Source organism: Panulirus ornatus, chromosome 52 (genome assembly GCF_036320965.1).
Source record: "Panulirus ornatus isolate Po-2019 chromosome 52, ASM3632096v1, whole genome shotgun sequence".
In the NCBI taxonomy this organism is placed as follows: Eukaryota; Metazoa; Arthropoda; class Malacostraca; order Decapoda; family Palinuridae; genus Panulirus; species Panulirus ornatus.
In genome coordinates, this window is record NC_092275.1 from 15,298,764 (window position 1) to 15,307,288 (window position 8,525).

Consider the following 8,525-nt stretch of genomic DNA (forward strand, 5'->3'; position numbering starts at 1 on the left):
CAAGGGAGCAAATGGGAACTTCAGTGAAGGGCACAAATGGGGAGGTGATAACAAGTAGTGGTGATGTGAGAAGAAGATGGAGTGAGTATTTTGAAGGTTTGTTGAATATGTTTGATGATAGAGTGGCAGATATAGGGTGTTTTGGTCGAGGTGGTGTGCAAAGTGAGAGGGTTAGGGAAAATGATTTGGTAAACAGAGAAGAGGTAGTGAAAGCTTTGCGGAAGATGAAAGCCGGCAAGGCAGCAGGTTTGGATGGTATTATAGTGAAATTTATTAAAAAAGGGGGTGACTGTATTGTTGACTGGTTGGTAAGGTTATTTAATGTATGTATGACTCATGGTGAGGTGCCTGAGGATTGGCAGAATGCGTGCATAGTGCCATTGTACAAAGGCAAAGGGGATAAGAGTGAGTGCTCAAATTACAGAGGTATAAGTTTGTTGAGTATTCCTGGTAAATTATATGGGAGCGTATTGATTGAGAGGGTGAAGGCATGTACAGAGCATCAGATTGGGGAAGAGCAGTGTGGTTTCAGAAGTGGTAGAGGATGTGTGGATCAGGTGTTTGCTTTGAAGAATGTATGTGAGAAATACTTAGAAAAGCAAATGGATTTGTATGTAGCATTTATGGATCTGGAGAAGGCATATGATAAGAGTTGATAGAGATGCTCTGTGGAAGGTATTAAGAATATATGGTGTGGGAGGCAAGTTGTTAGAAGCAGTGAAAAGTTTTTATCGAGGATGTAAGGCATGTGTACGTGTAGGAAGAGAGGAAAGTGATTGGTTCTCAGTGAATGTAGGTTTGCGGCAGGGGTGTGTGATGTCTCCATGGTTGTTTAATTTGTTTATGGATGGGGTTGTTAGGGAGGTAAATGCAAGAGTTTTGGAAAGAGGGGCAAGTATGAAGTCTGTTGGGGATGAGAGAGCTTGGGAAGTGAGTCAGTTGTTGTTCGCTGATGATACAGCGCTGGTGGCTGATTCATGTGAGAAACTGCAGAAGCTGGTGACTGAGTTTGGTAAAGTGTGTGGAAGAAGAAAGTTAAGAGTAAATGTGAATAAGAGCAAGGTTATTAGGTACAGTAGGGTTGAGGGTCAAGTCAATTGGGAGGTGAGTTTGAATGGAGAAAAACTGGAGGAAGTGAAGTGTTTTAGATATCTGGGAGTGGATCTGGCAGCGGATGGAACCATGGAAGCGGAAGTGGATCATAGGGTGGGGGAGGGGGCGAAAATTCTGGGGGCCTTGAAGAATGTGTGGAAGTCGAGAACATTATCTCGGAAAGCAAAAATGGGTATGTTTGAAGGAATAGTGGTTCCAACAATGTTGTATGGTTGCGAGGCGTGGGCTATGGATAGAGTTGTGCGCAGGAGGATGGATGTGCTGGAAATGAGATGTTTGAGGACAATGTGTGGTGTGAGGTGGTTTGATCGAGTGAGTAACGTAAGGGTAAGAGAGATGTGTGGAAATAAAAAGAGCGTGGTTGAGAGAGCAGAAGAGGGTGTTTTGAAGTGGTTTGGGCACATGGAGAGAATGAGTGAGGAAAGATTGACCAAGAGGATATATGTGTCGGAGGTGGAGGGAACGAGGAGAAGAGGGAGACCAAATTGGAGGTGGAAAGATGGAGTGAAAAAGATTTTGTGTGATCGGGGCCTGAACATGCAGGAGGGTGAAAGGAGGGCAAGGAATAGAGTGAATTGGAGCGATGTGGTATACCGGGGTTGACGTGCTGTCAGTGGATTGAATCAAGGCATGTGAAGCGTCTGGGGTAAACCATGGAAAGCTGTGTAGGTATGTATATTTGCGTGTGTGGACATATGTATATACATGTGTATGAGGGGGGGTTGGGCCATTTCTTTCGTCTGTTTCCTTGCGCTACCTCGCAAACGCGGGAGACAGCGACAAAGTATAATAAAAAATAATATAAATAACAACTCAGGAGGTGAGGGCCCTATGCTCTAAGGTGGCCTGCCAATGGTGAGGGACCTAATCACTGGGCCTAGGGGGTTGGGCTTGTTATCCCAGCTGGCCCCCATGAGAGCCAGGCTCCCTCTGAAGGTATAGTTTTCCTAATAATGTTATATGGAGGTGAGGCATGGGCTATAGATAAGGCTGTACAGAGGAGGGTGAATGCATTGGAAATGATATATTTGAGGATAATTTGAGGTTAAAGTGGTTTGATTGAGAAAGCAATGAAAGGGCAAGAGAGTTGTGTGGTAATAAAAGTGTGGCTGAAAGAGCAGAAAAGGGCATGCTGAAATGGTTTGGACATACAGAGAGAATGAGCGAGGAAAGGTTGACAAAGAGGATATATGTCAAAAGTGGGGGGAGCAATGAGAATAGGGAAACCAAGGAGGAGATGAAAGGATGCAGTAAAAAAGTTTTTGAGTGATCAAGGCCAGAACATGCAGTAGGGTGAAAGGTGTGCATGGAATAAAGTAAATTGGAACGATGTGGTATACCGGGCCTGGATGTGGAAAGGGAGCTGTGGTTTCGTTGCATTTATTACATGACAGCTAGAGACTGAGTGTGAGCGAATGGGGCCTTTGTTGTCTTTTCCCAGCGCTACCTCATACACATGAGGGGGGAGGGTGTTGCTATTCCATGTGTGGCGGGGTGGCGATGGGAATGAATAAAGGCAGACAGTATGAATTATGTACATGGGTATGTATGTATATATATATATATATATATATATATATATATATATATATATATATATATCATACAAAGCTCCAACAGCCAGGATCGAACCTGGGACCCCTAGTGCAAGAGGCAGGCATGCTAACCGCTAGGCTAAGGGACTGTATAATAGGAAACAACTATTCGAAATACTAAGTACTCGAATACCCTTCGTCTAACAATGGTGAGCAACGGGGCCTATCGGTTGTTTCCGAACAGAGCACATGGCCAGCTGATAGCGTTTTACCGAACCTGACTGTACAACGCGGAGTTATATGAATACGAATAAAGTGTATATGAACGCACACCTTCATAGAACATACAAAGCTCCAACAGCCAGGATCGAACCTGGGACCCCTTGTGCAAGAGGCAGGCATGCTAACCGCTAGGCTAAGGGACTGTATAATAGGAAACAACTATTCGAAATACTAAGTACTCGAATACCCTTCGTCTCACAATGGTGAGCAACGGGGTCTATCGGTTGTTTCCGAACAGAACACATAGCCAGCTGATAGCGTTTTACCGAACCTGACTGTACAACGCGGAGTTATATGAATACGAATAAAGTGTATATGAACGCGCACCTTCATAGAACATACAAAGCTCCAACAGCCAGGATCGAACCTGGGACCCCTTGTGCAAGAGGCAGGCATGCTAACCGCTAGGCTAAGGGACTGTATAATAGGAAACAACTATTCAAAATACTAAGTACTCGAATACCCTTTGTCTTGCCTCTTGCAAGACGAAGGATTTCTGGCCCCCCGCTCCCGTCCCCTCTAGTCGCCTTCTACGACACGCGAGGAATGCGTGGGAAGTATTCTTTCACCCCTATCCCCAGGGATAATATATATATATATATATATATATATATATATATATATATATATATATATATATATATATATATATATATATATATTTTTTTTTTTTTTTTGCCGCTGTCTCCCGCGTTTGCGAGGTAGCGCAAAGGAAACAGACGAAAGAAATGGCCCAACCCACCCCCATACACATGTATATACATACGTCCACACACGCAAATATACATACCTACACAGCTTTCCATGGTTTACCCCAGACGCTTCACATGCCCCGATTCAATCCACTGACAGCACGTCAACCCCGGTATACCACATCGCTCCAATTCACTCTATTCCTTGCCCTCCTTTCACCCTCCTGCATGTTCAGGCCCCGATCACACAAAATCTTTTTCACTCCATCTTTCCACCTCCAATTTGGTCTCCCTCTTCTCCTCGTTCCCTCCACCTCCGACACATATATCCTCTTGGTCAATCTTTCCTCACTCATTCTCTCCATGTGCCCAAACCATTTCAAAACACCCTCTTCTGCTCTCTTAACCACGCTCTTTTTATTTCCACACATCTCTCTTACCCTTACGTTACTTACTCGATCAAACCACCTCACACCACACATTGTCCTCAAACATCTCATTTCCAGCACATCCATCCTCCTGCACACAACTCTATCCATAGTCGACGCCTCGCTACCATACAACATTGTTGGAACCACTATTCCTTCAAACATACCCATTTTTGCTTTCCGAGATAATGTTCTTGACTTCCACACATTCTTCAAGGCTCCCAGAATTTTCGCCCCCTCCCCCACCCTATGATCCACTTCCGCTTCCATGGTTCCATCCGCTGCCAGATCCACTCCCAGATATCTAAAACACTTCACTTCCTCCAGTTTTTCTCCATTCAAACTCACCTCCCAATTGACTTGACCCTCAACCCTACTGTACCTAATAACCTTGCTCTTATTCACATTTACTCTTAACTTTCTTCTTTCACACACTTTACCAAACTGTCACCAGCTTCTGCAGTTTCTCACATGAATCAGCCACCAGCGCTGTATCATCAGCGAACAACAACTGACTCACTTCCCAAGTTCTCTCATCCCCAACAGACTTCATACTTGCCCCTCTTTCCAAAACTCTTGCATTCACCTCCCTAACAACCCCATCCATAAACAAATTAAACAACCATGGAGACATCACACACCCCTGCCGCAAACCTACATTCACTGAGAACCAATCACTTTCCTCTCTTCCTACGCGTACACATGCCTTACATCCTCGATAAAAACTTTTCACTGCTTCTAACAACTTGCCTCCCACACCATATATTCTTAATACCTTCCACAGAGCATCTCTATCAACTCTATCATATGCCTTCTCCAGATCCATAAATGCTACATACAAATCCATTTGCTTTTCTAAGTATTTCTCACATACATTCTTCAAAGCAAACACCTGATCCACACATCCTCTACCACTTCTGAAACCACACTGCTCTTCCCCAATCTGATGCTCTGTACATGCCTTCACCCTCTCAATCAATACCCTCCCATATAATTTGCCAGGAATACTCAACAAACTTATACCTCTGTAATTTGAGCACTCACTCTTATCCCCTTTGCCTTTGTACAATGGCACTATGCACGCATTCCGCCAATCCTCAGGCACCTCACCATGAGTCATACATATATATATATATATATATATATATATATATATATATATATATATATATATATATATATATATATATATATATATATTCATTTCTATATTTCATTATACTTTGTCAGTGTCTCCCACGTTAGCGAGGTATTGCACGGAAACAGATGAGAGAATGGCCCAACCCACCCACATACACGTGTATACATACACACCCACACACGCACATATACATACCTATACATTTCAATGTATACATATATATATATATATACACAGACAAATACACATATACACATGTACATATTCATACTTGCTGCCCTCAGCCACTCCCGTTGCCACCCCGCCACACATGAAAATATATATTTTCATTTTTGATTGCTATTTCGTGTTAGCAAGGTAGCACCGGGAAAAAACAGAGAAAGGTTGCATCTGCTTGCATCCATTCTCTGGCTGTCATGTGTAATGCACCAAAACCACAGCTCCTTATCCACAACCAGGCCCCACAGGACTTTCCATGGTTTACAGCATATGCTTCAGAAGTCCTGATTCAGTCTACTGACAGCATATTGACCCAAGTGTGCTATACCATTCCAATTCACTCTATACCATGCGAGCCTTTCACCTTTCGGTATATTCAGGTCCCAGTCACTCAAAGTGTTTCAACTGAATGTGCCAGAGTCTGTACACTAACTGCTTAAGGAACTATAGGTGACATTTTTTTTTCATAGGCTCTGTGTTTTACAAGTATTCACCTTCTATTATGTAAATTCACCACACATTTACCTTAATCTTCATAACCCTCACCACTATCACCTTGATATTAAAGAATGAAATCTAATACAGCAAGTCACACTCCATCACTTTTATTTTGTTCTATAAATAGCATATTACCACAGAAAATAAAATTACTCAATATACAAAGCATATAGCTATGCAAAGCTACACTGAACTTTTACTCATAAAATAAAGTGGTATGGTATATACCAACTTAAGGCATGCACCACACAACCAATTTTGAGTAAAGTCTTCAGAGATTTTGTTTTATCATACATGGTGGCGCAGCGGTTAGCAATAGGTTCGAATCCTGGATGTGACAGTTGTTCTACGGTCAACCCAGCTGATCATCCACAACAGTGGTTGATCGATAAAATGAGTATCTTAACACGACAAGTCCCCCCCCTTTTTTTTCCTCGTGGACTCATAGGAATATCTTGATCACGCACAAAAATTGTGATCCTTTCCAATATATATATATATATATATATGGCCTCAAATAAAGCTTCAGTTGCTCATGCTATCTCGGCTAACATACAAAAATAAAAAAGGAAATGCAAAGTATGATTCAAAGCATTAAGGTACATTCTCCAGTATTGGAGAGGCAGATAGTGAGGGTTATGCATATCAGGGTGCTTATGGGGCTAATCAATATAAAAGTATACTAAACTCTTATGAAAAATCAACAGAACCTACAACAACCTCTAACCTCCCTAGTAGTCGAAACTTATCATTCGCTACTCTGTTCAAGGTATAATACTCACCCCCATGGCTGGTTGTCGTACGAAATGACAATGAATGGCAAAAACGATGACATACAAAATACCTAGTTGTGCCACAGCTCAAACATCTAAGCAGCCATTCTATGTGATCCTAAGCAGCACACCAGTTTATTTAATAAATATAATGCTCCAAATCAAGCTATGCAGCTCTGTTCCCTGAACATACCAGCAATGCTAACAATATTAATCATACAAAGCTAGTTTAGATGGGTGCTTAAACAAGTAATACACTAGTGGCACAACTAAAGCAAGAGGGTCTTTAATGTTACCAAGGGACAGTCCACAAGACAATGTTGATGGGACCTCACCCTCAACTTCAGGTAAGGTTAGTTAGGGTGATTACCCACCTGGAATGTTTGCCTAACACACTGTCGAGCGTGTGTTAGGAAATAAACAATACCCCAGAAAACGTAAAAACATGAATCTAACCTTGTCGTGCCAATAAACTGAAATTTTATTTATTCAAATACAGTAGCGCATTTTATGCGTGATTCCAACTCGGGGCAAATTATAAATCCACGCGTAGATGTGTCAAACTGGATGAGTGGTATTTGTAAACACACACTGGACGAACTTGTAATACTCCCAAAAGATGAAAACTAACGTATTAAAAACACCACACTGGCTTAAAGATGACGTGTATTCATTAGAATTATCACCTATGGCACTATTTAAATATGGCACGTGAATGACACTTTGCAAGACTAGCATTTAATATGCATGCCGACTTCCCCAGCGTATGCTACCACAAGTCATCCAAGTATCACGAAAAATAATATCCTATCGGTAACAAGGCATTCTACTAATAATGAGGAGAAGAAAATACTTTACCAATTTTATGTACGGTGAGTAAGGGAGGTGACAGATTGCTGGTATGTGCCCTACACCTCCAAATCTCTTTCACCTATCCAATGTTGATCAATAATGACGTCATGCTGAGGTGTCATAACGAGAACCTGGTATCGTACGTTTCGTGGCAGTTGACGTACTTCGCTAATGTCTCGTGTGAAAATTCTATTGCTTTTTTTGTGTGTGTTTGCTTTACTTGAATGTAATGATTTCTTACATAATGACTACTCAGCACTCGATAGCCAAGTCCAGCAACATTAATTCATACATTTGTTTCTTCCATATCAACTCAAAACTATGTACACGCTCCTCCCGTAAGCAGTATCGCCAGCGGTATCGCCAAAGAATTGCAGGCGTCATTAACAGAGGCAGATGATGATAACATTACATATTGGAAAGCTGGAAAAAGCTAAACAGGCCCAGCAGACGTGTGCTCCGAGACCATAAGTAACGTACGAAGTACGAGAAAACTGGGTGACCTTTAAGTTTCGGCAGCCGACCCTAATGATAATTACTCATACCCAAGATAATGTTATCTTCCTACTCCGTTAAAGACTTCCAAGGAAGGCCAATGAGAGGAATGGAAGTACAGCACTGCTATTGTGATCAAACCCAGTGGTAATACATTAACAAAAATATCGAGCTTGTACAAATCACCACAGGTTAATCATCACAGGATTCTTTATCTCCGCTACCTGACCTAACTACCTTAAAAACAGAATGTAACAAGTTAGTCTCGAAAGCCAGAGCTTTAGAGAGATTCAGACAATAGTGGTCAAGGAGAGGATGAACACCTGAGTTGGGAATGGAACCCATGCGGGTCCGACCCCGAAGTGACCAATGCTGACAGTATGTGTGGGTGTGTACGAGTGTGTGTACTTTGCCTGACGCGAGTGAAAAGTCACTTTGGGCGAGGCTCCTGGCGCTGCCTTCCTACACGGAAAACAGCAAACACAAAAGAAAAAATA

At 42.1% G+C, this 8,525-nt stretch overlaps 1 protein-coding gene across 1 annotated transcript in view; it reads right to left on the reverse strand.

The window, feature by feature from the left end:
* LOC139765113 (LMBR1 domain-containing protein 2 homolog) overlaps positions 1 to 7,629 on the reverse strand; it is a 36,364-nt gene extending 28,735 nt beyond the window's left edge. Inside the window, exon 1 of the mRNA XM_071692295.1 lies at positions 7,540 to 7,629. The gene's annotated coding sequence lies outside the window, so the exon portion shown is untranslated. The remainder of the gene's footprint in view (positions 1 to 7,539) is intronic.
* Between the last annotated feature and the right edge of the window lie 896 nt (positions 7,630 to 8,525).